Source organism: Coenobita brevimanus, chromosome 38 (genome assembly GCF_032717465.1).
Source record: "Coenobita brevimanus isolate Jiangsu-jjx chromosome 38, ASM3271746v2, whole genome shotgun sequence".
NCBI lineage: Eukaryota > Metazoa > Arthropoda > Malacostraca > Decapoda > Coenobitidae > Coenobita > Coenobita brevimanus.
Genome location: NC_136991.1, coordinates 41,801,973 through 41,818,712, shown reverse-complemented (window position 1 = coordinate 41,818,712; position 16,740 = coordinate 41,801,973).

Here is a 16,740-nt window from a genome sequence, read left to right as displayed (position 1 = left end):
ATTAACTTTTGGTCTAATCCGGATCGTATTACAGATTCTGGATCCGGAAAACACTTTTTGTGAGACCCTAATCAGTGATGAGAAAACCTAACCCATTATGAAGAGAGGTTTGCAAATTACGTTGCCCTTCTCGGAGAGATTTCGTTCCACTGAGTGCCCCTCAAGTTGTGATGTTTATTAGTTTCTTTCATGGATGTGATGCTTATTCATATTTTTCGTGAATGTGAACTGCGTGTTTTCATTTCTGTCATGAGTGCAGTATGCGTCCGGTTCTTCCTTGGATGTGTTTATCTCTTTCACGGATATTGTGTCCATGCTATTAAGTCTTCCATGGATGTGATGCTTGTATTCATTTCTGTCGTGAATGTTGTGTGTTTGTTCCTTTCCTTCATGAAGTGTGTGTGTTCAGTGCTTTTAATGATGTTGAGTAAGTTTATTTTTTATGTTCACCTTTCACCTTTCCATACACTTTTCGCAGTGTCCTTTACAACAGTTACTGCTCATATCTCTGACTGGGGAAAAAGTAACCATGTTGTGTTCAAATGAACCCAAAATTCAGTTTCTACACCTTTCAACCCGCCATTATCTTCCCCAGGAGTATCCGTTAATATTTAACAATATTCAACTCAGTCCTGCATCATCTCTGAATATACCCGGGTAATCATCCTCTCGGGACTTATCAGGGGAAGATTATATTACCTCTCTCGCAAAATCTACTAGCAAGAGGTGCTTAGTCAACTCCGTGCCTTCTTTTCCCCCGCACAGTTGTTGACTTTAAACAAAGATTTTATTCACCCCTGCCTAGAGTACAACTCTGATGTGTGGGGAGTGGGGATTAATAAATACAGCTCTTCTCAGTAGGTGGAGTTAAAGAATTAACTTCTCATCAGCACTTCTCCTCTTACTAATTCCCTTCAACCTCTCTCTTCGCTGCACTGTTGCATCTTCATCTCTTTTCTGTCGCTGCTTCAGTGTCACTGCTTTCTGAACTGTCTGCTTGCATTCCTCCTCCAAAACGGCGGGCACGTAGCAACCATCTGGCAGCAAATTCTCACCCTTTTTCTGCTTAAGTATCTAATGCAAGCGTTAACCAATAGTTTCAGTCGTTCATGTATCCAACAGGTCAACTCACCCACTCTGTATTTCCTTGTGCCTACGATCTCCAGTCTTTTAAATGCAATGTGTCCAGTGCTGCGGATCGTGCCGGGAGATTTCTGTCTCTGAGAACTCAAATATAAGGCAGTGACACTTAAACCAATAAATCTTGATCAACTTACAAAATTTCTACATAGCATATCAGTGTATTAGGTTCTTCTATATAAAAAACAGATGCAAAATGGGACCACTCCAAATCGATTTAGAATCACTTACAAATTTATTCACTTCATCCAGTTTTGATTACTCATTGTATAAACTAAACTGTCAAAATATTACCAAATATATCTGTGTAGTCTATCGCTCCCCCAATGCTTCTTCGGAACCCAGTGTATTTGATTCCATATCCACACAGTTGACTGACCTTAACCTTGCCCTTAGCACCGAAATTACCATTTTGGGTGATTTTAACATACATAATGTTGAATGGTTATTGCATTCTGCCAGGACTGGCGACGCTGGTCTGCAGTGCGAGATGTTTGCAGAATCGTTTAATCTCACCCAGCTGGTAAGGCAACCAACCAGAATACCTGATAATCCTGACCATAATGCCCATCTCTTGGATTTATTCTTGACAAATAATCCAGATCAATACAGGATAGAGGTACTGTCACCACTTGGATCTTCTGACCACAATCTCATCAAAGCCTCATTAGTTAACCCCCCCACACCTCCCCGTTCTGAACCCGTCAAGGTGACCCAATGGCGCTTTGATAGGGCAGACTGGGATGGATTTAGAAATTATCTGACATTCCATGGCAGTCTTTCTTCTCTAGTGATCCCAGTTCTACCCAGTCCCAAATTTGCTACTTAATACTAGCTGGTATGGATTTATTCATACCAAGTCAACAGTTCACTACAAGATCGAGCTCTCCAAAATGTTTTGATGGCAACTGTGCCAGAGCAACGGCCCAAAAGTCATTAGCATTTAACTCTTACTTAAAGTCAAAAACATCTGCATCACTCTCTCATTTTAAAAATGCTAGAAATCATGCAAAAGCTGTAATAAATCTACCTAAATCAAACTTTCTTCAAAAGTAAGCATCAAAACTACTTAACTACCCTAATGACAATAGAATATTCTGGTCAACTCTTAATTCTTTCAATAATAACTTTGACAAGTCATCATCCATTCCCCCACTAAAATCTTCAGATGGCAACATTAAAAATGACCCACGTGGGAAAGCAGATATTTTTGCCAGTACATTTGCCAGAAACTCTACCATAGACGATGCCAGCCAGAACGTCCCAGTACTAGAACTTGACTCCCCCGAAATTGTCCCACTTAAAATACAGACAAGATACATAAAATCCATCCTAGACAATTTACCTACCAACAAAGCTCCAGGCCCAGATGGAAATCCGCCAATTGTTTTGAAAAAGTGTTCCCCTGAACTTGCCTATGTTCTAGCTAAATTATTCACACTATGCATACGTACTTCTTTACTCCCAAATTCATGGAAAGAAGCCAATATCCACCCATTTCCGAAGAAAGGAAGTTCCTCTGACCCCTCTGATTACAGACCAATAGTTGTCACATCTTCTCTTGGTAAGGTATATGAAACTTTAACTAATAAGCACACTGTTAAACATCTTGAATCCAACAACTTAATTCGTGACAATGTGGTTTTCGTCACGAAAGATCCACCATTGACATATTCAATCTCCTAACCTATACCATCCATCAATCAATTGACCTACATGGAGAAACTCATGCAGTAGCCCTTGATATTTCTAACGCTTTCAACAGAGCATGGCACCGTTCCCTGCCGTCCAGACTCCCTTGCTATGGACTATAGTCTTTTGTTCCTTTGATTTCCTCATATCTCAGTGACAGGAAAATAAGAGTAAAAGTAGATGATGTATATTCCAATTTCCACTCAGTTAATGCCGGCGTGCCACAGAGATCAGTTCTGGTGCCAACCCTGTTCCTGGTTCATATTAATGATCTCTTATCTGCCACTCAAAATACCATCCACTCATACGCAGATGACTCAACACTACAGACTTCATTCACACTCAGACACCCAATTACAAAGTCTAATATTTCTACCTCTCAACTCAGTACAGCCATCTGCATATATCAAGACCTATCTACGATAAGTGAATGGGGACAAAACAACCTTGTCTCATTTAATGCTAGTAAAACTAATTATATACAATTTACTAATAGACAGATATTGCCAGATACGTATATTACCTTCAGTGCTACTAATATTCCCATCTCCAAAAGTATTGAAATTCTCGGGGTCTCACTTAACAATGCCCTTCATGTTTGATCACTTGCTAAAACTGCCTCAAAGAAACTTGGAGTAATGTACAGAGTCCGTAACTTCTTCACTGATGAGCAGTTTCCCAGAGTTGTTTCCCTCCAAACTTCAACCTACAGCTGTTCAAGTCTAACTGTTACAGATATTTTATGAACAGAGGACACCAGTAATCTGGTGTATTGATTTTTTTTTTATTCATTTGTTTTTCCTTCCTCTGTTCTGTTATTTAAAAAAAAAAAAATCAGTCGGACACTTTAGCAAATATAGTTCTAAATGGGGATAGTTACGTTAATTGGCTGCTGTGTACAAGTTAACATTAACACAAATCTTTAACTGCAGACCTGGCGTCTTGAAGTACTTCTTACACTATATTGCTAGACTTAGAGAAGGACTTGGAGGAGGCTGGAAGTGAGAGTCGTGTCTATTCGTCTCTAGCCGACTCTTGATATACCCTAGTAGCCACGCCTCTTTTCCCTCCACTGACCTATCTGTCATCAGCACTATATATATTTCCAAGCAACTACTAAAGGGGTTGGTCATGACAGGCCATTCTAATAGGACTGGCTACTGCGTTCTTTGGGGACGGTCCTCATCACTTCGGGTCAGCTCCGCCTCCTATCTCTCCTTGTGATTCGATGTGGGTTGCCCCATATCACATTTGATAGGGCGCCCGCCAGCAGATCAAACACAAGGGTCAGCCGAGATAAGCTGCAGGCTGCAGCTAAGATCAACGTTCACATGGATGGTTCCCCAGATAGCAACACCTCACGATTTCGGCTTCACACGGTCAGTCCCCTGATTACTGGCAGGGCAGCAGCCAGTAACACCAGCCATCTCGAAATGAACAAACTAAATTTTTTTTTTTCTTGGAAGGAACAATCGAGCGGGCTTCCAGCCCTTAGTTCATTCTACAATACCTTGCATTAATAAAATGCTCGGTGTAAAGTCTGTTCATAAAAAAGGGCGGCTGAAAGAGGAGTTTGTTGGGAAGAACGATGGTTGAATATGGAGTAAGCGGTGTGATAGGAGGCTGAGTCTGACGTATACTGGTAAGATAACAGGCTGAATGTGAAGTATACTGGTAGGTAAGAAGGCTGAATGTGGAGTATATTCGTGAGGCAGAAGGCTGATGTGAAATATGTTGATAAGCAAGAAGGGTGAATGTGGAATATACGGACAAAGATGGCTAAATGTGGAATGAACTAGTAAGAAAGTCGGCCAAATGTGGTGTATACTGGAAAGAAAAAAGCCTCAGTGTGAAGTATACTTGTAAGAAGAATGCTGAAAATGGAGTATACTGGTGAGACAGAATGCTCAATGTGGAGTATACTGGTAAATAATAAGCTTGAAACTTGAGTATACTGGTCAGAAAGTATGCTGAATATGGAATATATTGTTACAAACGAAGGCTTAATGTGGAGCATATCGGTAAGAAAGCAGGCTGACTCTGGAGATCGTTGACAAGAGAAGAAAGCTGAATGTAGAGTATAATGGTAAGAAAGAAGACTGAAAACAGATCATATCGGCAAGAAAGAAGGCTGAAAATAAATAATATTGGTGAGAAAGATGGATGAATGTGATGTGTTTTAGTTGGATGAAGGATTAACGTCAGTGAGAAGAGGGAATGTGAAGTCAGTTGGTAAGAACGAAGGTCAACGGTGGAGTTCGTTGGTAAGGAGGAGGCCTGGGTGTGGAGTTGTTTTAATTAGAAATGCTTATATTTGTTTCCAGGGTACAAAATACGAGTCTATTCAGTAAAGAAAGTATCAGAACAGCAGTGTGTGACGGCTTTCTGGATTAACACCTTAGTTTTTATTAATATGACATGGTTGGTATGGATGGTTGCATGGTACATTTCTGAAAAATTTCCTAACAGTTTGTCTAACTCTTCATTGTAGTACCAAGGAAATAAGAAAGCCAGATTTTTTCATTTGCAAATTTAAATGGTAATTTTAGTTATTTCTTCTGTATTATTTTCTGCGTATTCGTTTTTATTCAAAGGTTAATTTTCACTTATTTCCCTCCTTGTGTTGTAAGTTTTATATTCTGAGGGTAATAATTTTTGCATATTTCCTTTGTTGTCATAATATGTGACGGTTCATGTGTTAGGATACATGCGTCTGACTCGTGTACGCTTTTGTCTTTGTGCTATATCTGGAGTGGATTGATAAAGCCAGCCGCCCTTCACATGCAGCACAATACGGCTTGTGCGAGTATAACAGAGCTGATGGTCTATGAATAACCTGTTTTGATGCCGACCCCTACACAGACTTAAATCCGCAAGAAATGAGGCACAACGAAATAACTTATACCCATATACTGAAATTGTGATTACTTATGTTACAGCAAATACAAACAATTTCAACATATTGTTACAATCTCATCTGAACTACTCTTGTCAATTTGCAATGAAAACTCAGAGCGGATGTGTTGCTTAGATCAAGAAACTGTTAATCATAAAGAATGTAAAACCGGAAATCTATTCAGCGCAATCTCTTGTATTCCAATATGCTTCTGCAAAAGAGGGAAAGGAGGAACAATAGAGAATACGTGTGCAGGAGAGTGGAGAAGTGAAAAGGAGGAGGGAAGGGAGCGGACAAGGAAAAATGAAGGAGACATGATCATATCAGCATCTCGCATGTCTTCCTCTGTGCTACAAAGTAAGGGGGAGGAGGAAGAAGAGACAACGAGTGTGTGGTAGGAAGGAGAAGAGAGACAGGAGAGAGACATAGGGGAAAATGAGTAGGAATAGTGAGAACAGAAAAAAAAAATCAGCGTCTCTCTCATAACCATCATGTCCTCCTCTACACTTTAAAAAAAAGGGGGAAGGGGAGCGGTAGAGGGAAGGAAGTTATAAACCGTGTGAGAATAGAAGGTAAAATAACTGAGAGAGCAAATGAAATGGAATGGAGGGGGGGAAAAATCGCACGGCCAGCTCCAAAACACCGCTTTTATGCCCTCCAATACGCAACAGAATATGAGGGAGAAATGGAGAAAACGCGAATAAATACGAACGTGAAAGGAAGAAGAGGTGAGAGTAAGCAAGGACGAGAATGGCAGAATAAGTACTCGTATGTAAACAGCTGTATGTTGAAAATATCCCATCAGCATATATCTTACACCATTACCATGAGAAAAAGAGGATAAGTGTGTGTGAAAATAAAGAAAAGGGAGAGCAAGTCTGGTCAAAAATCCGGAAAGAATAATAATGGAAATAGTATCACATCACATTCTCACATATTTTCCTCTGTGATACAAAATAAGAGAAGGACGAAAGGAAGACTGTGTGAGAGGAAGGCTTAAGAAATTAAAGGGCGGAGGAACGGGAATTAAGGGGAAAAACCACATCAAAGCTCCACTACCACGTCCTTCACTGCGGCACAGAGTAAAAGGAGTACGAGGAAAAAAGGGTGGATTTTTGGAAAGCAGGGAAGAAAAGGCCAGAGACGAACGAAGAAAATGAAGACATGACGATTAATGAAAATAATGAGGAAACGACGAATAAAGAAAATAAAGAGGACATGAATGAAGAAAATAAAGAGGACGTAAATTAAAACAAAATTGAAGGTGACATGACGAATAAGGGAAATACAGTAAAGATGACATTATGAATAAAAAAAAATAAAGAGGGCATGACGAATAAAGAAGATAAAAGGGACACGACAACACTGGCATCTTGCATGTCTTCCTGTAAGAATAATGGGAGTAGAATGAAGTAAGGATGAGTAGGAATGAAGTGAAAAAAAGAAGGGTAATAGGGATGGAGAGACTGATTTTCAAAGCTACACTATCATGAAACGGAATGGAATACAAGAGAGAAGAAAAGGAAGCGACGAAGAAATAGTGGAACGAACCGAGAACTGAGAAGAACAGAGAAGAACTGAGAAGCAGAAATAAGAACAGATGGATAGAATCACACCAGGACTTCTAAAGCTCCATTATTATGCTCTTCACTACCCTACAAAATATGAGAGAGAAACAGGGAGGGAATGGAGAAGTGTAAAGATGAAGGAAATGGAGGAGAGAGTGAGACGGAGGGAAACCAAAAATACTGAGTAAAAATAGGAGAAAATATCACATCAGCAGTTGTCTGGCACCACCACCACGGCTTCCACAAAAGAACAGAATAAGTGAGAGAAGAGGATAGATGTGTGGGAGGACGTGACGAGTAAGAGGAAGGAGCAGCGAGAATGGAGACAGAAAAAAACTGCAGAAGAAGTATCTCACGTCTTCCACGATGCAACAGAATAAGGTGAAAAGAAGAGGAAGGGAGCATGGGTGTCAGGAAGAGAGAGAGAGAGAGAGAGAGAGAGAGAGAGAGAGAGAGAGAGAGGAGAAAAAGATGAAAGAAACCACCTGTTACTTCTAAACCGTTATAATATCGTCCATTATTGGACAGAATAAGAAATCGTGACTGCAGGCAACGATGGGAGATCAGACACATGAGGGGACGCATGGACGAGAATGGCATTAAAAAAAGAATAATACAGAATGCACCACCATAATAATAAACGAGGGAGAAGAGGGAATGTCAAGAAGAGTATGTGGGAGGGTAAAAATTTGAAAAGAAAGAGGGATGGGAATCTAGAATGAAAAAAAAAAAAAAATCGGTGTGGCACCTCCAAAATATGACTTTCATGTTCTTTCCTACGGTAGCCTACGCAATAAGAAGCCTGAAAGACATTAAGGAGGATGAGTGTAAGGAAGGAAAGAAGGGAGAAGAGAGAGGCGAAAGGAAGCACGGACGAGAATGGTGTGAAAGTAATGGGAATATAACGTACTCTTACATCACCATTATGCATTCCACTACACTAGAGAAAAGGAGGGAGAAAAGCAGGAATAAGGGATGAATGTTTGGTAGGAAGAAAGGAGAAACGAGAGGAGGAAGTAACGGGAATGCAGAAAGATTAAAACTGAGGAAAGAAGCGTTTCATGATTTCTGTTGCATGAAAGAATAGCAGGGCAAAGAGGAAGAAGAAAGGAGGATTTGCCGGAGTGAAAGATAAAGTGAGAGAAATGATCAAATGAAATACAGGAAGAAAAAATGGATGAAAAAAGATTGCAACATCATCCCTCCAGCCTCACCGACATGTCCTCCTCTATGCGACAGAATAAATGAGAGAAGATGGCGAGAGTAATGAGTGTATAGGAGGAAGGATGATGAGAGAGAGAGAGAGAGAGAGAGAGAGAGAGAGAGAGAGAGAGAGAGAGAGAGAGAGAGAGAGAGAATCACTAACATTCCTCCAGCACCATCAGAATGTCTTTCACAACGCAACAGAATTAGAGGAAGGGAAGAGTAATGTGTGGGAGAAGCGAGAGGAAGGTACGAAGGGTGGGAATGGAAAAAACGATTAAAAAAAAAGATTATATCGTCGTCTTTCATCACAAGAGAGAAAGAGAAAGGGAAAAAATCGGAGATAAATATGTGGGAGGAGGAGCTAAAGTGTAAGGAGAGAGAGAGAGAGAGAGAGAGAGAGAGAGAGAGAGAGAGAGACGATGTCATTAAATCTTCTACTCTCTCCCTCTTTCTCTCTCTCCGTGCAATGTCGATCTTCTGTCACACTTCTTTATGGCACGTAATAGTAGGCGACAAAATTTCGTACCTTATTAATGACAGTCTTCACATCACTGGTATCAGTAATATACTTTGTTGTCATATGTTCCTCATTCTCGTTTATACCCTGAGCGCTCCATCTCAGAAAACCAATGTTACAAAATGAATAGCCTATCTTCTGTTCTCCTCAGCACTCTACCCTTCACAGTTAGAACATCAATGCCACAACTACAACAGCCTAACTTCTGTCCTTCTAAGCGAGGTACAGTACCAGTAGTTCTTTTATATTTAAACTCTGTTCTTCAAAGCACGGCACTCCTTTTATATTCCTCTGTTCTTCAAACCATGGCAATTCTATTATATCCCTCTGTTTTTCTACGCTTGCTACTGCTTTTATACATAATCTCTGTTCTTCTAACCACGGTATTTTTTTTTTTATCCCTCTTCTCTTCTATGCGCGGTAGCTCTTTTATAGCTAACCTCTGTTCTTCTAAGCACGGTACTCCTTTTCTACCCTTCAATCCTGTGATCTCATTCTCTCCTATTCTTGCTCCCACCAGACGATTTGATAACCTCGGATGGACCTCTGCTAACGAATGGGACTATGAAGGCTGTGCTTAACCTCCCCTGTTGCCAAGCCTCTCCTGAGCTAAATAATATCTTTTTGACATAAGGAAAAAACAGTGTAAAAGACGTCAATTAATAAAGAGGTTGAAATGTCGTACGTCAATCTCTGTCATCACTAGACGTAATAACTCCAAATTATAAGTCCCATTTTTCACAGTACGTGTCATTATTGCTACTCTCATCAAATGACTGGGTTGCCTCACCATAACGTTAATCTCACATCATCAAATTTACAACCATCACCATCAGTACCTCATAAGAACGAGGAACTTCTGTACATCACATCACCACAATCATCATCTTTGCAACACCACATCCAAGGAAACACCAACACCACCTCCCTCACCATATCATCGCATCATCACCACCACCGCCACACCCATCTCGAATCACAGCCACCACTACTTCCTTTACCACCATCACCGCAGCCACAAATACCACACCACTACCACCACCACCACTTCACACTATCACCAGTACCACAACTACACATCATCACCAACACCGCAACTACCATCACCACTACAGTTACCACCATCACTTCAACATCCACCGTCAGCTTTCCCACCACCACCACCACCACCGTCTCAAATCACCAAACCAAAACCAAGATCTTCTTCACATTATCACTTTAACTACTATCTCTCCCATGCCACTACGCAAAACCACTTCTCACCACACACACACACACACACACACACACACACACACACAATCCTATCCCCTCATCCCCCACCCCCCCTCCCGCTTCACCACCACACACAGTTATCACGCTTCCCTCCCCTGACACTAACAATGCCCCCACGCAAGACTTCAGATATTTCCAACCCCGTCCATTGTGTCACCCTCAGCAAATATTTGACCAACACTGAAGGCTCACGGGCGAAAATATAAGCGATAATTTAGTCCATAGCACCTGAGCACGCCTGAGTGAAGAGAAGCGATAAAATATGCAGGAGGAATTGATTAAAGAGAGAACCTTTATAGTTAGTCTAGCTTAAGGCTGTTATTTTTGTTATCGGGTATCTGTAAAAGAGAGAGAGAGAGAGAGAGAGAGAGAGAGAGAGAGAGAGAGAGAGAGAGAGTTCTGCAAAACAGATTGAACACAAATATTCATGCGGTTGATAATAAATGCTTAAGCTCATAAAAAAGACTACTTTTTATTACACAACACATTTCTATCTATTTATACCTGCCTACTAGACGATGCTTGTATTATGCTATATGTGCCGTATTTCTCATCTAACGTCAACATTTATGTCAATCGTAATTACATACTTTTCAATTGATAGGACTGTTTACCTACTTTGTATCTTTGTTTTTTAATTTTCTATGTATGTGTACAAACTATCGTTACACCTTCTGCGCGATATAAAATGACACACGAATGAAGGTTTTTGATAACAGCCTCCTCCATTGGTATCCCTGCGTGTGTTTGTTGCATATTTATTATAAGCTATATCCATTGCTTCTCCCATGCATATTTCTACCTCGTCCTATTTGGCAACTCACCCACTGTCAGGCTTACCAACCCTAGCGAGACAGCCAGGTTGTTCAGTATGAAACACATCGGACCCCCCTGTAACGATAGTTTTTTTGCTGTGTGTACATATTTATGTATCTATATTTATTTATCAAATTATCTATATAGCCATCTTCTGCCTAATAATCAATATTCTGTAATGTAATATCAGTTCACTTATTCACCTAACCATATATCTAAACTACCTACGTACTTTTTTGTTTACCAACCTATTCTTCTACCTAACTACCTACCAACCTATCTACATATCTAACTCCTTATCTCTCTCTCCATCAGTCTCTCGATCAGCCTGTCTTTCTACTACCATTTGGAAGAATGTAAGATGTTTATCTCTGTCACTGGCCTCTTGTGCATTATTCTCCACGAAAACAAATACTCGTATATTCCACGTCGCCTTCAGTCAAACAATCCATCTTCTTGTTCTCTCTCCAGCAGGCAACTGTTTTCTTTTTCTATCTTTGTTATGTACTGTTTTATTTCCGTATCTACTGAATACTCTCCACCGTCTACCTATTTACGTACCTGTCAGCCTACTTACATATTTATTTTTACTAACCCACGCCCACTTGCTAAGAAAATAAAGTTTATTCCAACAACCTTTCTAGTGTGTACCAGGCCCTATAAACACAAGCAGATTTCAGTCCATTTTCAGACAAGTATAATTAGTCTTCCTCTAAGTAACATCAAACTACTGTATTTTTTACATAGACATCAATCTAGGTAGCCAGCTGTCTGTCTATTAATTAATATACCATAATTCTGGCAGTGTGTGGGAGGAGGGGAGGACGTGTGTAGCACAGTCGAAAACAGAAAAAGGATTTCAGCGAAATTTGGCAGGATGGTTGCAACTGGGTTACAGATACTCTCGTTTCAGTTTCATGTCGAGTGAAATTTCCTGGAGGGATATTTGACCCCGAATTGTTCATATTGGTTTTACATTACGCGGAATGCGTCGGGGATGTTCCGTGGGGTTTTCTCCGTCGACATACAGATCACTGATTCTGAGCAAAGTCAAGTGAGGTCCAGAAACGGAAATATTTTGAGCAAGTGCTGAACGGCCCGATACGACCACGAAGCGCTTGTATACCAAGTAAGGAACTTACCTCACGACCTATGTATTTTCATACCCATCCACCTGCCTAACAACCTATCTACACGCCTACAATACTTACTGTACCTATCTATTGACCGACTTCCATTTGCAATGAATATATTGTAACCAACCTCGTATGCACTAGGCCCTATGAAGTTCAAGCTGATTTCATCTTTAATCAATCAGCTTCCTCTCTTGCTCTCTATCTAATATATATCTAGCAATCCTTTTATCTGTCTATTTATGTATTATTTAACTATCTACCAACATGTACTATCTATCTTCCTATATTTTTCCTAATATATATCTGGCTATCTTGTTACGTCTATTTAAGTATTATTTAAAACACATTTACATATATTATCTCCCTCCTTATTTACTTACCCACATACCCACTTGCCTACCTACCTACCTACCCACGTACCTACCAACTTACCTATCTCCCCGTCTACCTACCCAACTGTCCACAAACATTTCAAAAGACTTTAGAAGTTTACTCCAGCAAGCGTCCTCGTGTGCAGCAGTCCCTATAAAAACAAGTATATTTCGTTCCAGTCTGCAGTTGCACTTGCACTGCAGGAACCAACAATGTTCACCTTCCGCACTTACCAGAGATATGCGAGGCGGTACCGACACACACGCACACACTTTGGGAGTGAGGTTGGGCCTCGATGGGAGAGGAAGCATAGGGGGAGGAAGGAGGGAAAGGAAAGGGAGGAAGGAGGGAAAGGAAAGGGAGGGAGGGGGACAGAGTCGGGAGGGTGGGAGGGGAGCGCAAGGGTTGGGGGAAGGAAGGACGGAAAGACAAGGAGGATGAGAGAAGGAAGAGGGAGGGAGGAGAGAAGAGACGGGAGGGTGGGAGGAGAACGGAAGGGTAGGGGGACGAAGGAGGGAAGGGAGGAGGGAAGAGACAGAAAGGTGCGAGGAGAGTGGAAGGGTAGGGGGAGGAAGTAGGGAAAGAAGGGGAAGGAGGAGAGAAAGACAGGAGGGTGGGAGGAAAGAGACAGGAGGATGAAAGTTAAGTGGGAAGGTAGGGGGAGGAAGGATAGAGAGAAAGGGAGGATGAGAGGAGGAAGGGGGAGGAATTGGAGGGAAGAAGTGTCGAGAGGAAGGGTGGAAGGGAGAGAGAAAAAGAGGCTGGAGAGGAGAGAGATGGGATAGAGAGGGTGAGGGATAAGAGTGGGGAAGGAAGAGGAAGGTGGGTGAGAGGAAGGAGCAATGGAGAGGGGAGTAATGGTGAGGGGATTGAGGGGGATAGAGATGGAGGAAAGGGAAAGAAGAACACTGGTGGGTTGAGGTGGAGATGAGGATGGGTGAGGGGAAATGCGAAAAAAAAAAGAAAAAAAAAGAGGGGAAATAGTAGCTAGGAATGTGAAGGAGATGGGAAGATGAGAGGAAGGTGTCACGAGTTGGCGCGATTAAGTATTTGAATAAACTCGTGACATTAATTTTGGTGGGAAACCGCGAATTCTGTTGGAATCCCAGTATTTATCACTCAGTTTAACCGCCACGTATTCACCCGATCGGTAGTGTTTTTCAGGACATTTTTCACTATTTCATAAGTGATCGTCCTTGTGCGCGATGTTAGCACCTTTGCTGAGTGAATTGCGGGTGTGTATCGCTCACACTCGTTGGCCGTTAGCAAGTGTGACCATGACACTCGCCTCTCTCCCACAATTTGAATCAGTCAAGATTTGAGCGCCGTGGAAGCAGGTAGTGTGTGTGGCAGCGTCCTTCCTCAGCAACGACGCCTAGTTCCCGCCGCCGCCGTTGGATTCCCACCTAGCATGATTGGCGAGAGGCTCAGCGTGTGCAGCGTCCTTCCTCAGCAACGACACCCAGTCATCCGCTTTTTCTACTTTACTGACCAGTATTTCTTTTCGTTTTTTCCTAGGTTTAAGAGTTAGCTTTTGAGTGAGCGAGTGAGTGCGATCTCCTTATTTTGAATTCATTTTGAAATGTAATGTAAATTTATTTCTTTGTAATCAATAAATTTAACAGTTCTTTTTCTTGAGCTTAATGTAATGTAAACTCGTGTTTTATTTCTCCATAAGTTTATTCTAGTCGCAGCTCCTAGCTTGCATAAACGCTTTGTATTATTCATAACTGGTACTTAGACCAGTCCTTTTGTATTAACTCAAATCCGTTGTGCCATCTAGGAATTAATTGCATCAGCAAGAGATTGTTTATCATTAATAGCATTAGTTATTGATTGTCAAAGGTGGAGTCACTTTCTCCAGAGGCCAACAGTACTAATAAACGGCACGTATGAATAATTAGTCTCTGCTGTGTGCTGTTGAGAAAGTTTATAAATTCTCGTCCTTAGAGAATCGCCGAAGTAAGCCGGAATAATCATTGCTTGATTTTCAGAAGACAATTCATTGTCCTGTTCTGAAGTATTATTGAATACTATTCTTTAATATTACATACTTTTCAAAAACCCTGTGACAGAAGGGTGGGAAGAGGCTATGGGTGGAAGAGAGGGAGAAGAGGGTAGGTGGTTGTAGCGGTAAGACGATGGATGGGGGGATAGGTGATGAGAGGATGGGGGACTGTAGGAGAAGGGTGACACAAGGAAGAAAGAGATGCCAGATGGATGTAAAGATGTAAAGGGGAGAAGTGGTAGGTGAGCTGAAAAGAAGGCGACAAAGAACAGAGGGAAAGGACAGGGAGGATGGGGGGAAGAAGGAAGTGATGAGGAGTAGGATAGGGGAAGGGAAGTGGAGAATCAAAGTGAGAAAAAAAGAGAGAAAGAAGGTGGGGATGGAGAGAAAGGAAGGGTAGGGTGAGAGTGGAAGAGGAGGTGGAAAGGCAGTGGGGAGAGAAGAGAGAAAGGATGAGGTGGTGGTGATGAGAGAAAGGGTGCCCGTAGGAGAGATGAAGTGAGAGGGGGGTTAGAGATGGGAAAGAGGACAGGAAAAGGGAGGGAGAAGGAAGGAAGCGTTAGAGATGAAGTGGACAGAGGTAGGTGGAGAGGACTACGCAGAGTGAGGAGACAGGAGACTGGGAGAGGGAGGTTGAAGGAAGGGAGGAGAGTAAGGAGGAGGGTTGTAGGGAGGAAGGAGGAATGGAGAGAATTTGAAAGAGAGAGGATGGAGATGGGGGCGATGGGAGAGATTGGAAGGCTGAGGTGAGAAGGCAGGAGCGAAGCGGGACGAAGGGAGTGGTATATGTAGAAAAGAAGTGATAGAACCGAGGGCGGGAGGGAGGTTAATGGGAGAGGAAGGATAAGGTGAGAGGTACAGGTAAGAGGAAACAGGAATGTGAAAGCAAGGGTAGGGCGAGTAGAAGGGAGAGAGGGTAGGATGAAGGGTGGGAAGAGTGAATGGGGAGACATGAGGAAAGAGTGAAGAACGATGCATGGAAGAGGAGGAAGGGGAAGAAGGGGGCTGGAAGTGAGAGGAAGGAGGCAGGAGAAGGGAGGGAAGAAAGTGGTGAATAGGACGGCAAGAAGGAGGGAAGGACTGAGGGCATGTGAGAAGAAGAGGAAAGCGAAGTGAAACAAGAATGAAGGAGAAAGTAAGAGGAATGATGAAGGTAAGGTAGATGATAGAAAAGGAGAAGACTGGGTAAGAGATGGGAAAAAAGAAATAGGTCGAGTTAGGAAGATAGGAAATGGGAAGGAGCGTGGGACAAGGAGGCATGAGGTGGCAACTAGTAGGATGGAGATTGCTGGCAGGTGGTGGAAGAGATGGTAAGAGGTGGCGGGATAAGGAGATCAAGAGTGGAAGGCAGGGAGGAAGAACAAAGGGATTGCTGGGAGGCTCGGAAGGATGGAAATACGAAGAAACTCAAGAGAAAGTAGGCAATGCGATGGTGGTAGGGAATGGATGGCGGGGCTGAAATGGGATACCCAAACGATGGTAGAAAGCCTTTAAAAGTTATTTGTTGTATATTTCACAACGAATATCACATGTATCCTAAGAGTAAAAAAAAGAACTGTTAGACAAGCAAGAAGTCGCCCACCAAGCCTTTGGACTGAAGCTGGCAGGAAAAGCAAGGAATTCTCCAAACACAATACAAAAGCCGTGGAAATCTTATGGCAAAGAACGAATGAGACATAATACACACTCGCAAAAATGTTAACGGTTAGTATCTATATATTGGGTGAATAAGTACGCTGCACTGTTATCTCATCTCCTGTGATATAAATGCTAAGAAAACAGTTTTCATTTTTTCTTTACTGTTCGTCCGTAAGCCCAAATGTTTAGGGGTGGATCTGACGTTCGATATTGATCCAGGAGATTTATTTAATGGTAGTGCTGTACTGCAGTCGACCATATATTTACAGCGTCTCTCATTAGCAACGTTTGATTATTTTTATTATTATTATTATCATCATTATTATTATTACCTGTACAATATGAACGATCTATTGTGATGTGCCGTATTTATCAACTACTGTGAGTATTATCGATATCACACTAAAAAAAAATAAAGTATATACCTAGATGTGGGACCATCGCCACTGATGCTCTGATAAAATAAATATATTTAG